Here is an 18,722-nt window from a genome sequence, read left to right as displayed (position 1 = left end):
ATAGTTGATAGAAAACGGCGGCTAAAAGGCATCGAGAGTTGAAAATGTATGCAGAATTAATGTTCTAAGTGAAACAACATGCCGTGATAGGTTCCGTCGCTTTAAAGAGGTAATTTCGATGTTGACGGCTGTTGAAAATGTTGAACCGCGTAGAGGACGGCCAAAAATTTTCAATGACGCTGAATTTAGAAAATTGCTCGATGAGGATTCATGCTCAACACAGAAACAGCTTGCTTCGGCCTTTTCCACGCGATTGCATGTGCCATTTAAAAAGAAGGAACTTGCGTTTGGAGTCAAGGGACGTTGAGCATCGTTTTTTTTTTGCTAGTGAACAACAGTTCCAGCGGAAAAAAGGAAGGGTTTTCTTCATCGCAACGTGACGGGTGATAAAAAATGGATTCATTACAGTAACCCAAAGAAAAGAAAGTCAGAAACGGCCACAATACGAGCAGAGGCAAGAAAAAGTGACAGAAAAAGTCATACTGTCAAAGTCGTTAATTCAATGGTTTGATTCGTGGATCACTTTACAAGACGAACACTTTTTTCGTAACGGTATTCGAGTTCTGCCAAAAGATGGGACAAAGTTGTATCTAGTGACGGGTATTACTTCTAGTGATTTATTGGTAACTACAAAATAAAGTTGCACAATTATGAAAAACAGCGAGAACTAATAATATCATTACTGTTATTGATTTAGTTATAGTGCCTTTAATATTATAGGTCATTCTTCACTCTAATACTAAGTTTGTTTTTGTGTTTAGTTATGCTAAACGAAACATTATTCCTGGAGGTTATCTTTTGAAACCATTTGATTGCTCAACTAAACAAAAACATAACATTTCCCGTCAAAGACCACAGTTTAACGACCAATTATTGTGATAATTGCTAGCAATTCGGACTTAATTTTGACTCGTCCTGCCAAATTTCACTATCGTTTAGAATAATTCGTTCATTTACGTAATTACCTCCTCGTGTAGCGAATTAAGCAGACAAATTGTTCCTGAAAAGCCTTGCGCACAATTAAGCATCCTCCAGGCTGCTTCCAATTTCACGAGTTTTTTATTTGTCGTTTTATTCTCAACAATATATCTCCACCCGCTCTCCGCGTCAATTCGTCTCGATTAAATTATCGTCTCGTACTGTTCCTAGCAGCAGTAACAGAAGCAGCAGCGGCAGCGTGTATCGGGCATGAAGTGGGTCCTTTCGTGTCATACAAACACACAAATAAAGAAAGCTAAGGCTTCACACTTTTGCCGCCACTTGAGAAACGACTTTTCGCATTCTTTCGTTTTCAGCACCGCAGAGCTGTGATAATCCTTCGAATTCGGCACAATACCGAGACCGAGATCAACTCGGAGGGAGATCAAAGGAAAAGCCTAGTCTCGCGTGTGGTTAGCTTACAATGTATTCATTCTACACTTACTTTGGCCTTTCATTAGACGCGCACATTTTCCGTCAGCGAAAAAAACTTTCCTTTCACTACGATAACATTTACTTAAATCTTCTGCCGAAGGAAGCACCCAAGTTTCTTTGTTACTTTCTTCTTGAAGTACGCGACAGCGCCTCACAACCGCGTTGTTGCGAATCAACAACCGATAGAACAAAGGCGTTACGCGCCCGCTCGCTATCCGAAAGGAGAAAACCCGCTACACTACACTGACAGACGTCCGTATTCGACGGATCCCAGCGTAACACTAACTCTCGGCTCAGCTGGAAAGCGGCAGGAAGAAGTGCTTCGGCTGGTACCGACCACGGTCACGATACACGATACACGATGGCCGATGACGAAACCGCCGAAGATTCCCGAGTTCGGGATCCGCTGCACTGCACTATGTGGAAAACGGAAAAGCGTCCGCTCGGTGGAAATGATAAAGGTTAAACACGAAAACTGTTATCAATCCACCACGTTTCTGGGAGGGGCGGATGATGCTTTGCTTGGGGCGAGGGCAGACGGTTTCGTCGCCGCCGCGTGAATTTGTAGAAAAGTTTTAGCCTTCCGGCTCCGGGCGGTGTGATTGATGGAATTGTGAATTGAGACGAAATCAGTCATAGGCAGATATAGTGTACAACAAGCCTACAAGCTGGCCGGCTGTAGCAGGAACAATGCTGGAAGTTGACGTTTCGATCGAATTATTTATGCCGGCTTGACAAAGTTTGGTGTCCGTGTTCGCTGCTATTACTGGAGGGGGTTTCTAATTATAAAGGGACGTAAGGTATGAATAAAAAGGGAGCTGGGTTCACGAAAATTATTATTCTTTAATTATCGACACTTCATTAGTTACTACGGGTTTCACACGCTCTGCTATGATGCCAGTGGGCATTTAGGTTATTGTAAACGTACTTCCATGCGCTTTCGAGCTTTTGAGCTCCGATTACAACAACGCTTTGATTGGAATCTCATTTTTCAATCGATCACAAATTTTTCTACAATTTCGGGGAAATAAGCGTTGAATCGCCTTTACGAAACATTCCCGTTCATATTGACTGTAAAGTCAATTGAGGAGAAATTCAGGAATTTATCTATTTGGTAGTGAATTCGCTTGTCTGTGAATATAATTTCATAATTCATTAATCACTGTTTTTCGTAGTGGGTCTTATTTTTTTCAAATTAAAACAGAGAAACTGGCATTGGCAGTTTTTTCTATAACAGTAACTCAAGTTCAATTTATGTTTTGCTATTGCGAAACGGCTACTGAAAAAAGTCTTAATCTTATTTGTGGAAGAAATTATCTTGGAAGTGTCTTGAAAACCGGATTGAGGAGCAATTATCAACGAGCTAATAGTTTGCTAATTAAAAGAACAATCCAAATTTTTTGCCTTTTCAAAAAAAATTCACCACGGCTTAGTATGAAAGATAGCGTACAAAACATTCGTATGAGATTACAGTGTACTAAAACACCTGAGTATTCCAATAGTTCTTCTGATATGACATAGTTGTTCTAGTTATGATATACAAATTATTTTGCAGGCTAGAAACTGTTCCAAAACAATATTTTTTAAATTTAGTTTTTTTAGCGTTCTCTTGCCTTCCGCGGCCGACAAGGTTATTCCTGAACAACTCATATTTGGTCGAATTTTAAAAACACACCAGATGAACAGTCAACTCACTCCATATTAATTTAAAAATTAGTACATATGTTGCCAGATTCCACACGAAATGATCATTTTTCTAGTATTATTATCCAAACATTGTTAGGTATTCTCTGAATCCATTTTGTTATCTGCATGACCATTGCGTAAAATTTTTCTTTACACTGATTTATATCGTATAACTTTTCTGTAGTTTTTCTCAAATCAATGCTATTCCTGATAAAGTACAAGCGACCCTTGATTGGATCAAATCCATCAGCATAGTCTATAATGTAATGTATAACTCAAAATTTTTCTGCTTCGATCACACTCAGAATCACTAAGATTGTTCTTTATCAAAAAAATGTTACTCGGTATTTTTCAATTTTGAAACAAATTGTAACTTTTGAGCCGCTTAACCGATTTTGAATCGTCTTGCATAAAATTAAAAGAAATCAATAACCCGCATAAACAAATACCATACACGAATTGTTTCCCGTATAGTGTCTTAACCATTTATAAAACAGTCACATAACCATTTACATACCATATCAGCTTCAGTTCTGACCGTCTAGTTCATAGTAAACTGAGAAATAACCATTTGGTGAACTAAGCGTTAGGTATGGTTACCATTCAAAAACAGCGATTTTCCCGAACATATTTTTTTCGATATTATACACGATATGGTAAACTAATAATCCAAAATTTTGTACTAAAACTATTCTTCTAATAGTATAAATATGTTATTTTGCAGTAGTTTCCAGTTGTTCGGGTATCATTTCATGAATGGTATATTTATATTGATTTATATCCTGATAATCAATCGTGGAATAGTCGTGATATTGTTTTGAATATAAAGATTGTTAGAGGCGATTTCTTTATTTTTTGCAAAATCATGTTTTTGTTTTTCAGCTGCAGATATCATCACTTGCCAGCCTTCTTCTTTTTGTGACTGGTCATATTTGTATTCTTCCAGGCTGCGAGGGGCGCTGTTTTGCATTTGTCGTCGTGCAATGTGGACTTCAACATCGTTCTGCTCGGAGATACTGGATAGAAAAAAGGATTGAATAAATACTAAAGCCGAAAGATTTGTGACCAATTTGATTACCTTTTATTATAGTTTGACAAACACCTGCGACTACAGCGTTTACTGGAAGATATCTCTTCGTTTTTCGATGGAGCTTCAACCGTTGAAGGTGTGGTGGACAAACAGTGCTCACTATCCTACTTGGGGAAACTGAATATAAATAGTTTAAGTCATTCAATTTAGTACAGTAATAACTGATGAAAGACATTATCACGAACAGTTACCATACTTCATTAAGTACAGTTAAAATCGTTACCGCTTCAGCAATGGTTTTTGATTATGCGGGAAGCCATTCAAGAAAAAATATCCAACTATGGTCTCAATGATAAACGATGTAACGTATTATCGAAGAATAACCACACTGGATCCGCTGGGTCAGAATTATTTGAGATTCTCGTCTGCAACGTTTTACTTCGTGACTTCAAGGCATATATCTCGATAGACCAACGTGGCTTTTACCTCGGTAGATCGACAACAACTAACTTGCTTCAGTTTACATAGAATTGTTTTAAAAACATGCATCCCAGTGGATTTATACCGACCTGAAAACAGCGTTTACCCGTGTTGATCACACCATTCTTTTGGCCAAGATTCAATATCCTGGTGCATCACACCATTCCACCAAGTGGTTGAAATCGTACCTCAGTGATCGCACACTTTGCATGAAACTAGGCAACACTGAGTCAGATAGCTTTGTTGACTTGTCGTGTGTGCCTCAAGGGAGCAACCATGAACCACTGCTTTTTTAATTTTTTTTTTCAAGGACGTTTTCAACGTCATTCTAGCAGGCTGTAAACTTATTTATGCTGATGATTTGAAACTTTTCGCACGATAGCAGACTGTAGAGAACAGTAACAATATCTGGATGATTTTTCTGACTGGTGCAATCTCAATCTGCTGATAACACTGGTCAACACAAGTGCCCTAATGCTCAAACCGGAAAAAAATGAAAGATTGTAGGTTTTTAGCCGTTCCTGTGAATTTCAGTGCCCCCAGCCACTAACATGTTTTCAACTCTCTACTTTCTACTACTACTCTACTTCTACTTTCAACTAAGAACAACTCTCACGTAAGTTGACGCGTTTTGGTAATGGCTAAAAGTTGTAAAAGTGGTAATGGCACCAAAGTTCACAGGAATGGTTAAAAAGCTATAAATTTTCAAGGGCAGCTATTTCGAGCTTCAAGGCAGCACTTTTATTCGATTTTGTATAATATTTAAAAATGTCTCACAATTTCTTTCTCGCGAAAAAAAAAAATAGGAGGGTTGTGTGCAAAGCCACGACCGCAAGGTTGAAGTAGAATACTTTTACAAGAAAGATAACCCGGCTGCTTGCGAGTCAGTCATTTTTTCTAGTAAATAAACGTTAACTAATCAGATTAATCGAATTTTGCGCTTCAACAAGGATTGACCATTTTCAATAATATAGTAAGTTGCTTGTCATGGTTGGGGATTAACAATTGTTGAATTTTGAGATGAAATTTTTTCTGATGTCGTGCTCATGACTGAAGGAAAAGATAATTTATAACTTTTACACAATTTGTTGTTCAATTTAGTATCGGATAAGATGCCGATTACATCTTTGCGTTATCACTGACAATGCGAACAAAGTATTCGTTGTGAAACTAGACGGCTCACGTGTTGTCAAAATGAGTCAACTTTTCATTGAATGCATTTACTCGTGCCCACTATCGCACAGAGACTGCATTTCACTGAAGTGTCTCACTGCATCAGCCGCTATTGATGCTGAGATCCGCTGCAACTAGTGCGCTATCCATAGCCATGCCACAGTTGTGGCCGCTTTACGCTGCCATTGGTATCCGCTGTCCCTGCATCAGCTGGCCCAGCTGCTGTAGTTGCTGGAATCCGCTGCAACTAGTGCGCTATCCATTACCACGCCACAGCTGTGGCCGCTTTCCGCCATCGCTGGTATCCACTACACTGCTAGTGCTGCTGTTAAGGAAGGACGACTGCTGTTGTCGCTGTCTAGAACTATTATGATCGGCTTCGGCTGAAACAAGCTCTTATATAGGCCAAATAGCATGTTTTAAATTGCAAGGTATATGATTCTGTCGACCGTGCTTGGGAAGCAACCATATAACGACCAATCAGAAGTCGAATTTTTGGTTTTGGCAAGGCTTGACTATTTTCAATAGTACAATAGTGTGAATAATAAAATTACAATTATCTTCTTTTGGAAATAATCTTAGAAGATTTTCCAATCTATTGCTGCAAGAACGAAGGAAATCCATCGAATACTAACCGATTTATTAGCATTTGAAATTGGACATATTTTTCACTTTTTTCGGTTTTAGATTTTCATTTCACATCCCTATGTAGCCGAACTTCCTGAGAGAAGTATTCTACTTCAAAAAACGTTTTCGTGGGACTATAATGTATCTGGAGAAATTCTCGCAAGAGTATCGGTAGTCAAAGATCTTAGTGTACTGCTTGATTCGCAACTATCCTTCTGGTACCACCACTCCCATATCATTGCGCACGCTAGCAAGAGCCTGGGTATCATTATTATTGTATCTTGATTAAGAAAGAACGTCTAGTTCGGTTGACGTGTGTAACAAGAATGAAAAAGGTACATTAATCTCAAATAGTCATGGCTTTTTTTTCCTGTATGGACTTTCTCACTGCGACCAGAATCGTAGATCTATTGTGAGATATGCCCGGGTGTCTGCTGTATCCCGCACTTCTGTTAATAGCAATACCTCTATTGAGAAGTGGCATGCTTATTATTATTGTTCATCAGTGCTTGTGTGTAATGTGCTACTCTTCCTTACACGCTTACTGTTCTACTATACCGATACTCGTTCCTTTTGCCAAATATCACCAATTATAATTCCCTGGAGAAGTTTCGTCGTGCGTCCTTCTGGCCAGTTTTATTGATAAGAGGGACTTATTTTTTGTTAAGAGGAAGTCACGTAAAGGTATTTGTAGATTTCAGCGTAAAGGAAGGGTAACTGGTGGGGAGCCTGAGAATAAACCCATGCTTAAGTCCTTTTTGACATCGGATGGCCTGATTCTACTAAGATTCGAACCCATGACCATCCGCTTGACAAAGCGGACTCTGTAACCTTGCGGCTACTGATTGAGGTTACCACGACTCTGGTTTCCAGCATAATAGTGCGTGCCATGACCATGGTTACGTTTTCCCTTTGACAACAACGCAGCATCCGACGTGGGAATTTGCAGTTCATGCAGCAGTTTTGTCTTTATTGCGTCGCCAGTTATCTGGATTCCGGAGTTTTCCAGAGCCATTATCATTGGCCCGTACTCCTCAGGGAACCACAAAGAAGCAGGGCACCAATCCATTCGTCCGAAATTGCAAATCCGATCCCGTGGAGCTGGTGGGCCGTCGAAATTATCCGGTTGACATACTCGGACATCGACGAACAACTTTGCAGATCGGTTTTTATTAGTTTGTGGAGAAGACCAATCCGTCTGGCTAGACCGGAATCACATAGGGGGAACTGCTTACAAAAATTGATTCAAAAACTGGTCCCTGTTACAACCTATGAAAGTGGTATAACTAGTATAACGGGGCATCGATCTGTCAATTTGACAGATGTGACAAAAAAAAAACTCACACGCAGCTCTTGTTCCTATTAGAGCATCTTCAGCGGTCTATTTTTGTAACGACTTTAGATACTACATTTAACCAGTGAAACCTAAAAAGAACAAACTAATTTAGACCAACTTTGCATTCTCTGCACTGGTGTTGTATATTTTGTTGTTTTAAGCCGCAGACACCCTGTGAATGATTCAATACCCCATGCTATTAATTTCCCATGAGACTTGTTATAAAAAGCACTTAATATTCAACAAACGGAAATTCGATAATTTTCACATATATTAAGGGATTACTTTGGCAAGCCATTTTATATCCACAAGACTTAAAGGATTTGATGGTTTAAGCCAAACGTCAGTGACATTTTTCAGGATGGATTATTATAAACGAAAAATTTCTGCTGCAAATAGGGCTTCGAAAAATATTTTAACGCGTAGATAATCGTCTTCCGTTTTCGTTTCATCAATCTCGTCGAATATTGTAGTTCTTTAAACTTGGGTTCATTTTTGAGAATATTGTAACAAGCCTGCATTTTAACCCTTAAATGCGCACGACGTTAAAAAATCATCTAAAAACATAAAATCTTTGTTTAACAGGTTAACTGCTCTAAAACTAACCAATATGCATAAGAAAATTGAAAGATTTACTTTTTAATGCGCAAATATTATCATGTTGTTTTCAAACAACACTGTGACTTTATCGCAGAATAAAGTCGAAACAATTACTTTTGTTAACAGTAACTTTAAAATTGACCCTTTGTTAGTATAATTACTGATAATTCAGACATTTCCACTAACCACTAACCTTATTTTAAAATTTATTTACAAAGACAGTCAGCACCAGTCGGGAATCTCGCCATGTTTTTTTTCGTTTACGAGATTTTGACAGCAAAAATAAAAACAAAACATTCAAATACAGTACTTCCAGCTGTTGAGTTTTCTTCGTTAGAGTCAAGAGAGCTGGTCTAATGAATTATATATAAAAAAATTATAAAATACGTATATTTTAAAACGTTTTTAGGAGTGTTGTTTTAAAGCAACATTGCACATTTAAGGGTTAACGTTTTCAGTTCAGTGTCTTCGGGGAACACTTTTTTGGCCTCATGAGTCTGATCGTTCTTGGTAGTCCCACTACAATTAAAGCGGTTAACGAAGGCTAGATAGCCAACGTATTTGGCTAGCTAGTGGCTGATGGTTGCAAATCAAATAATTGAGCCAAGGCGTGAGCTGTTCGTCGTCTTCTTAGGAAAAACCTAAATTAATCCACCTAGCGGTCAGACTCAGCCTTTCTCATTCAAACTTATTATTTTGTAAAATAGATTTACATGAATGCTTAAATCCAATAAATGTTTATCCACTCTTTGGGTTATAAAATATTGATGTTGTAATTAAAGTATAAAATATGAAATTTTACGTAATGTTAGTACTCAAGAAATAGCGAAATAAAAGCAATGACTCTTAATTTCGAACAATTTAATCACGAGCGATGCCGGGAACGTTCAGATAGTACGATACCACATTTAAATCATGTTGAGGCCATATATATTGATCGAAGCAGGTAAAGTGTTGAATAGTCTTTGAATTTCTGTTCTTTCTAAAACTTCTAAACAGCATATCAAATTGTTATGGAATATGTTTCTTTTCATAGCTGGATTTCACATTTTTCACAACAGGCAAAGTAATAATCCGTTTGAAAAAAAATCGTTAAGGTTTTATGGGGCAACAAGACCTTTCATATGACACTAATTTTATAAAAATCGGGCCAGCCATCTCTGAGAAACATGAGTGAGATTAAATAGTCTCCAGAACACGTTTCTTTCCATAACTCCTGAACCACATGTTCAATCCTCACAAATTTCAAAAGTTAAGGGTTTTTATGGTAGCCCGTTCATTTGAAACTAATTTTAATCAAATCAGATGTGTGGTTTCTGAGATATTGATGTTTCGTGATTTTTACACTTTGAAACATAACCTCTAAACTAGAAATCAGATTACAATAAAATTCAATAGGGTCTTATAGGGCAACTAGACCTTTCATTTGCAATTAATTTCATTGAAATCTGTTCGGTCAGACCATCTCTGAGAATAGTGAGTGCGAAAAAAGGTGCACATACACACGTACACACCCACACACAAACATATACACCTATACATGCTTATATGCAGAAAATGCTCGATTCGTCTAACTGAGTCGAGTAGTATATGACATTCGGCCATTTGGATCACTTTTCTACCTTTTAATTAGCCAGTGATCGTTAGGAGGAAGTCAATATGTTAACTTTCATTATGTGATTTCACGTTTTCATGAACAACGGACAAAGTTACAATCCGATTGCAATGAAATTCAATAGCAACCTATGGGGCAACTAGACCTTTCATTTGACACTAATCGGTTGAGCCATCTCTGAGAAAAATGAGTGAGTTTAAACAACCTCAGGATAATTTTTGAACCATATGTTCAATCATAACGAAATTTAAAAGTTAAGGGTTCTGGGGATAGCCCGATCATTTGAAATCAGTTTTATTGAAATCGGTTATGTGGTTTCTGAGATATTGATGTTTCGTGAATTTTACATTTTGATACATAACCTCTAAACTAAAAACCCGATTACAATGAAATTCAATAGCAACCTATGGCGCAACTAGACCTTTCATTTGCAATTAATTTTATGAAAATCGGTCCAGCCATCTCTAAGAAAAGTGAGTGAGAAAAAAAAGTTGCACATACATACACACACACACACACATACATACATACATACATACATACATACATACATACAGAAAACACTCAGTTCGTCGAAAGAAGTCGAGTGGTATATGACATTCGGCCATTGGGACCACTTTTATACCTTTGGTTTTTCCAGTGATTGCTATACCTTTCTAGGAGAAAGGCAAAACCACAAAAATGAATTGTGAATTGATGTGAAAAATCTTTGTTTTGTTTATCCCACATCATTTTACCCACTCGCAATTGGTGGTAGCGTGCAAAGGGGTTTAGAACGATTTATTTCAAATTCAAGATCAAAAAGTGACAAAAATAGATCAAAACGTATACCAGTTTCAAAGTTTTCCAGGAGTGACATAGTGCAGCTCGATTCAAACGATTTTTTCTATTTTGTTTTGTAACCTAACATAACGCTCATCAGAGATCATTTATTTTTGTACGAGTTACTGGCAACGAGATGCGCAATGTCACCCCAGTTCAGACCGGGTACTTAAAAAATAAAATTTGCAATAGCGGTGCTTCAGTGAATTTGAGTTTGTTCCAAAAAAATAGAACAAAACATCGATTTGCACCACCGCTGAAGATGCCCTTATACTTGTCTTTTGACGTTGATCGTTCAAGAACAGTGTTGCTCATAATATTTTTTTTGAAAGCTGGAAGAATGTTGTTTGGGCTTTACAATTTTAATTTCAACAAAAAGAAATGTTTTCAAACATAAGTACATCACTTATGTCGTTTTCTATTTTTTGGGTACAACTTTCCTGTATATGCAGTGTTTGCGAACCACTCTAGTAAAGCTGTTGTCAAATTTATCATATGTTCAGTTTTTAACGAAAAATGGAGTTTTTTGTGCAATAGTGTATGCTACACGCACAAAAGTAAAACGATATACTTAAGTTCTTAGCATTTTGTAGATTTCATCAATATAACCCAATAAACCGGTGCACCCGATGCAAAATCTTTGACAGTTCCTAAGCTAATTTTACAGTTAGTCCACAGTGGTGTACTGTTTTTACCTTTTCATTAAAATTCAAGTAACCATTATCATTAGGCATATGTAACCAATTCTGAGGTGTGCATTATATATGTCTGGTGATCAGGCGGGATATTCTCTGATTTTGCATGATTTGTTTCGAATTTTTGGACATTTATATACTAGTTCTATTAGCTATGAAGCACACAATTAGGGTACATTAATTCAGCTTATCCACTTAAACGATTACAAGTAGTTTATAATCCGTATACCGTAAACGTCATCTGCTACAAAAGACAGTCATCATTATTGGTTTTAAACTATCGGTTAAGCATGAGTTATTCTGTGAATCTGGTGGCACTGCTTGCAAGTTGAATAATATTTAAGTAGTGCTTGAAGGCATCAATCATCTGAGGGGTGCAAAAATTGAATTTTTTTCCGCTTTTCAATAAAATAATTTTGCTAAAAAATATTGCCATAAATTGATTGATTAATCATCAAAATACTGCCGAAAATAGAATACTGACTTTAGATTTTTTACCGCTTGTGGTATGATGTTGAAATAAAATAAAGGGTTACGTTTTTGGAAACTCTAGTACCATCGAAAACTGTTTGTAAATTGAGATTTTATTTAAAAACCAAAATTCTAATTCTCCAATAAATTAATTTTGATAAGTAAATTTAGTGAGCACAAATATTGTTAGGAGATTAAAATCTAAGATGTATTTAATACATGAATATGTTCACGCTTCTGGTGTTGTTTCTGCGGCTGACGCGTGAAATTCATTAAGTTTGAAAAGGTCTACAACCGTGTTATGTGTGAACATCGCTGTATCATTCAAAACCTTTAAAACATACTGGGCTCAAAATATTCTTTACTTAATTCAGTGTGGTTTACTGTTTTCTGCCACATGCCAACCCAAAAATGAGTGTTTCGACAGGTTTTTGTTTCATTTTTCGAAAAGATGCAAATGTTCCTTCCAATTAGTCATGGTTATCCCGAATATGCAACTCCAAGTTGTTATCATTCTATCATTTCGTATATAAGTACATACTATGTACTTATATACGTACATACTAAGATTTTGGTTTTTTATCCAACAGAAGCAGTCAGGTGACTGTTCTGTATGAACAGTTTGAACAAGTGTATGAACAGTATATACTAACCTTATCATCAATTGCGCGACTTTGGGTTCATCCTAAAATTTTCACTGAATGTTGTAAAAACTTAGAAAAGTAAAAATGCTATTGCATCGTTGTATAGCCCCTCGGTAATATAAATGCTGGTATAAAAAATTTGACATTTCGATGCCCCACTATACCACAGAGGAAAGTTCTGCAGGACCCAATTTTTGAAGTGGAACACTTCTCTAAGGAAGTTCGGCTACATAGGGAAGTGAAATGAAAATCTAAAACCGAAAAAAGTGAAAAATATGTCCAATTTCAAATGCTAATAAATCGGTTAGTATTCGATGGATTTCCCTAGTTCTTGCAGCAATAGATTGGAAAATCTTTTAAGATTCTTCCCAAAAGAAGATAATGGTAATTTTATTATTCACACTATTGTACTATTGAAAATAGTCAAGCCTTGTCAAAACGTAAAATTCGACCTATGATTGGTCGTTATATGATTGCTTCCCAAGCACGGTCGACAGAATCATATACCTTGCAATTCAAAACATGCTATTTGGCCTATATAAGAGCCTGTTTCAGCCGAAGCCGCTCACAATAGTTCTAGACAGCGACAGCAACAGTCGTCCTCTCTTAGCAGCAGCACTAGCAGTGCAGTGGATACCAGCGATGGTGGAAAGCGGCTACAGCTGTGGCGTAGCAATGGATAGCGCACTAGTTGCAGCGGATTCCAACAAATATAGCAACTGGGCCAGCTGGTACAGGGACAGCGGATACCAATGGCAGAGTATAGCGGCCACAACTGTCGCACGGCTATGGATAGCGCACTAGTTGCAGCGAATCTCAGCATCAATAGCGGCTGATGCAGTGAGGCACTTTAGTGAAGTGCAGTCTCTGTGCGATAGTGGGCACTAGTAAATGCATTCGATGAAAAGTTGACTCATTTTGACAACACATGAGCCGTCTAGTTTTAAGTGTTAAATCAGCATTTCACTATTTACTTTATCACAACGAATACTTTGTTCGCACTGTCAGTGATAACAAATTGTCCTTTTCAGAATGAAATAAAAACCTGATGATTAAAGCGTTATTGTTTTCTCTTGAGCTAATTTACATTTTTAAATTAGTAAAAGTTATAAATTTTACTTTATTTACGTGTCTCAGAACGTACTGAATTATCTTCTCCTTCAGTCATGAGCACGATATTCGAAAAAATTTCATCTCAACATTCAAAAATTGTCAAGCCCCAACCATGACAAGCCACCTACTATATTATTGAAAATAGTCAATCCTTGTTGTAGCGTGAAATTCGATTGATCTGATTAGTCAACGTTTATTCACTAAGAAAAATGACTGACACGCATGCAGCCGGGTTATCTTTCTTATAAAATTCTTCTACTTCAACCTTGCGGTCGTGGCTTTGCACACAACCCTCCTGTTATTTTTTCATCCAGTTCCCCCTATGTGCCGGAATCTTCGAAAGCCTTTTCTAAGTTTCCCCAGACTTCTTGTGCGGTTTTCGCCACCGTAACATGAACATAGTTCACTGGTTCCATGGAGGAGAATAATTTTCGCACGTGCCCTCCGATTCTTCGCAGGATCTACAGCTTCAGGGGTTCCGTCTTGTTTCAACTTCGGTTCTACGGCAATTCAGAGATCTTCCAATTCAAGATAAGTTCGTACAGCAACCTTCCACGTTGGCCAGTTTTCTCTTCCCGATAGCCGTTCGATTCCCGGCAAGCTTGAAACGGATTGAACAGAGCTTGATCCTGCTAGATTTCCAGAGGCCATTTCAGTCTACTGATATCCAGTTCGAAACAGTTATAGGGCCTATAACCTATTGTATCTTGATTAAGAAAGTACGTCTAGTTCGGTTGACGTGTGTAACAAGAATGAAAAAGTTTTATTAATCTCAAATAGTCATGGCTTACTGTACGTAGTCCTAACAATTATACGAATAGCTAAAGAGTTTACCGATCCGCTTTGCTTGCGATAAGCTTATGTTCCCTTAGTTCGTTCTGTTTTGGAAACATCGGCTATAACATGAAGTCCCTACACTAACATTTGAATCCAACCAATTAAATCATTACAGGCCAAGTTTCTTCGCTATGCTTAAAGATCACTCTCACGGCATAATCCTGACCAATTGCCTTCTTATGTCAATCGATGACACTTACTTGGTATTGACAGACTAGTAAAAAGAAGAGATTTGTCCAGGGCCGTATTTGTAGGAAAACTATTAATCAGCAAAATTTTTGACCTTGATGAATCAAATGTTGTTCCTAAAAATATACTCAAGCGAATGTTATGATGTGTTAGCCTTAAGTTCAAAAATTACTACAGTTGAGCTTAGTCAGTGTCACCTTCGTAGTATCAATGTGTCATTTATAAACCTAGCTCATGACTTTTTTTTAGAACTCTAATATTTATTTTGGCTTGACCGCAAAGTCTAACGGGGTCGAATATCGGATAATTCATGACTTGTAAATTTTTAAATCAAACCGCATCTTTTGATTTTTACGCGCACTTGAGGGTTTCGCAAGAAATACCTCAAATGGGCTTTTCCCAGCCCCACTGCATTAATACCCAAGAAGTTAGATAACGAATAAATAAATACAAATACAAATAATTACTATGTGAAAAATATGCTACAAAGTATAAACAGTTGTTTGCCGTTTTGGAGAGTTTGAGACTCAGAACATCCTATCGTTTAGTTTTTTTGGATTATTCAGGAAATTTTACATAAAATTTCAAATATTCATGGAGGTTTATCTTTGAGATCTTCAGCATTCACCATAACAACCATGTGTCGCCATCAAAAATATGAAAAGCAATGCAAAAATATCAAACAATAGGGTCTTCTGGGTCTTGAACCTCCCAAAACTGCAAATACGGTTTGAATCATGATACTGAATTGCAGTAGCTATTTTTAATGGATACGCATGGTAGTTATGGTGAAAATTAAAGATTAAAAAATTCTATCTCCAAAATACAAAAATATATATCTCCGTAAAAACTTCATATTCTAAGTAATTTTTTTTAGGTCTCCACAAAAATTTTAAGGATAGGTTCTTCTGGGTCTTAAACATTTCAAAACGGCGAAAAAAGGTTTATTTTAAAAGTTCAGTTTGATGTTTTTTCTTGGAAGGCCTAATAATTATCTTCAATTTGTTGCTAAAAGATCCAAAATTGGTTAAACGGCTTAAAAGTTACAAATGCTTGAAAATGTAAAATCTTGAAAAATGTCGATTTTCTGGGCAATTTTATGACTGGCCAAACAAAAAACACGGGTCTAAAATATTTCGATTAAAAACAGCTTGGGCGTTCTTGAGTGTGATCGGAGTAAAATGTCTTCGAATAGGTTCGAATAGGTTCGAATAGAATCGCTATGACAAATGCATCAGTAATGACTATAACGCATTGACGTAACGATGCCAATTATGACCAACACAAATAGAGCAGAGGTTAGGCAGATACCTACCGCCGTATTGGTGAAAATGTTGCATGCTTCCTATATGTACACGCCCAACATGAAATTCAATCAAAGCGCTTGGGGATATTACATCACAAAGTTTGTTTTGAAAATTGCAGTGCGTTCATTTCTGTGAAGTTAACGGAGTGCATAGTTCTCGGAATGCCGTTTTGCTCAATAAAATCATATGAAATTTCTTCATAGACGAAAAGCAAAATTTGTGTGTTCCCAGCACTTCAAACCGAAGGGCTTCGAATGCTGGTATCTTGTCGGTCATGGGAAGACAATAATCATTTTAAATACTTACTCTGGTCTTACTACCGAAAAAAAATTACAGTCGTTCCAAATATCCTTACGCAATCTGAAAGAGCTCCGTCTGTTACAAGTCTGCGATCAGAACTTCAGGCACAGGTGGAATAATTAAAAGTTGGTTGAGAAGTCCAGAGACAATCACAAAAGATCTCTCAAGAAGTGAGCTGGTGAAACCATCGCAAGAATGGTTCGATTCATCGAATAGCATGAACGCATCTTTTGACTGGATTTACAATGGTGCGATAAATGGAGAGATACCTGTGTTTAGACATGTTGAAAATGTAAAAAAGTCTGTTTCAAATTTCAAAAAGCAATTTCCCGAAGTGTCTCAAAAGGGATCGAAATTATATTATATTGCTACACGTATCAACATTCGATTGAAACACATGAAAAAAATATTCTAGAGGGAAAGATTTACAAGTATACAATAGTTAAGAAATCGTTTAACTATTACAGGAAAAAATAAATTACAGAAAAAATAGTTGAGACACCATGGTAATTTTCTAAATCGTTTCGAAAAAATAACAAGGAAACTTGGAACTTTGAAGAATAAAAATTGATTTTGATTCTTAATTTATGTATGTAATTTATTTTTATGGTGGATTCTCGGGAATCCTTATCCGGTTGAAATCTATGTCAAATATCGGCTGGAAATTTAAAATTAAATCTCTTGATGTTGTGAATAACCCGAATAATCTCCTAAATCGTTTCTCAAAAGTTGTATCTATTGCTCAAAATTCTGTTTTATCAATATCTATCAGTGCGTTGTGATGCAACCTTCGACGTTGTGACGTATAAGCCTTTAGCATCAGGTTTGTTTACCAAGACAATCAAACTCCTTCTTTCTCCTAATCTGTCAATCTATTATCGTTGAATTATGACAACACGGTTCTTACCATAAGAAGTAAGCAAAGCAAAGCCTTGGTGCTACATTCCGTATCGGAACTCGACCTCCTGTTTATTATACACAGACTTCGCAGTCAACTGTTAAGTGTACAGGACAATTGCGGGCTAGCGCTACGATCCTACTGACACTAACAGTCTCTTCCGAGCCGAGACTCGAACCTAGGCCAGCATCGTACCTCGAGACCAGCTGGGAGAGTAGAAGTACGTTTTTAGATATTGCCATAACTGGTACATCTCTCCTTTAGTTATTGATAATAATTCACTTGAAGTTTCGATTTACGGTACAATGTAACATAAATGAAGCAAACTTAACTCCCCACTCCATGCGTTACTAAATTTACACGGTGACAAAAAAGTCCGGTCACACTTTTGTGGGGTCACCTGTAGCCTACACGTTGGTTCGATCAGAGAAAGGTGGTGTAATTCCGAGATATCGTCTGTGAAGTATCTTTATGAGTTACTGAAAAAAGCTATGAAAGCCAGATTCAGATTTTCTTCTTATTCTTTGATATATTGAGATTTTCCTGTGTGACCGGACTTTTTTGTCACCCTGTATGTACGATTTTGACTATAGCGCCTGGAGGACAAAAGTCTTATTCCTGCTAGTCGTTACAACCTGCGGTATTTAATAGGAACCAAACTGACGGCCAGTGTTACGGCTATGCGGGAACTGCGACGACCAAGAGGTTACTGGGGCGGAAACTGAAGCTTGGAAATCAGAAGGCCCGTGTCACGATTAGGCGGTTTGGGGAAGATAACCAGATGAATCCTATAAAGTCCTCCACTTCGGAATCATTATGAGAAAGGAATGCTAACGTCGAAGGTTTCACTGCTGTAACAGACCTGCGAAAAATGGTGCACTGATGGCGATGAGATCGAGTGGCACGTTGTCGAGCTGGAAGAGCCCTTCGAGTGGCTGTCGGTAATGGGCCAGATAGTGGACCGGAATCTGCAGGGGCTTATTGTGCTGCGAAGTTTCTCTGAAACATTCAACACACACGACGGCAAGGTTATCAACGAGTTGACCCTCTTGTCAACGATCATACCATGTTGAAAACACCGGTTCTCGTCCGAGTTGACCCTCTTACCGCTTACCTGTCTAAAGCCGAACAAATTAGAGATGTCCAGCTTTTTCTGTCTTGGGCAGCCGTTCTCCAGTCACCTCGTACACCAGCAGATCGTACATCTTCTTCAATCATCCACATCCAATGAGTGCGAGGCCTAACACAGAATCGACGGTCTATTTCTGGTTCTCTACTGATTCTGGTTACATGTTCAGCCCACAAAGGCCTGACCCGTTGTATTACCTTCACTATATCAGCATGTTTAGCCGGTAAAACTCGATATTCATGCGTCTGCGCCACACTTCATCTTTCAATTCACCGACAAGTATCGATCGCAGAACTTTACGCTCAAAAGCTCCGAGCACTTGTCGATCAGCTTCCCTCAGCGTTCATGCTTCTGCCC

The 18,722-nt window shown here is 37.7% G+C and overlaps 1 protein-coding gene across 4 annotated transcripts in view; it reads right to left on the bottom strand.

Moving 5' to 3' along the window:
• Nucleotides 1-18,722, bottom strand: part of LOC129732921 (uncharacterized) — a 391,879-nt gene that overhangs the window by 361,427 nt on the left and 11,730 nt on the right. For 2 of the 4 annotated variants that reach the window (XM_055694375.1, XM_055694380.1), the window contains exon 1: nt 966-1,682. The exons of 1 other annotated variant lie outside the window; for it this stretch is intronic. The gene's annotated coding sequence lies outside the window, so the exon portion shown is untranslated. Of the gene's footprint in view, nt 1-965; nt 1,683-18,722 lie in introns of those variants that run through there. One more of the 4 variants, XM_055694377.1, reaches the window with a different exon arrangement.

Source organism: Wyeomyia smithii, chromosome 3, assembly GCF_029784165.1.
Source record: "Wyeomyia smithii strain HCP4-BCI-WySm-NY-G18 chromosome 3, ASM2978416v1, whole genome shotgun sequence".
Lineage (NCBI taxonomy): Eukaryota > Metazoa > Arthropoda > Insecta > Diptera > Culicidae > Wyeomyia > Wyeomyia smithii.
This window is presented reverse-complemented; position numbering and strand designations above follow the sequence as displayed.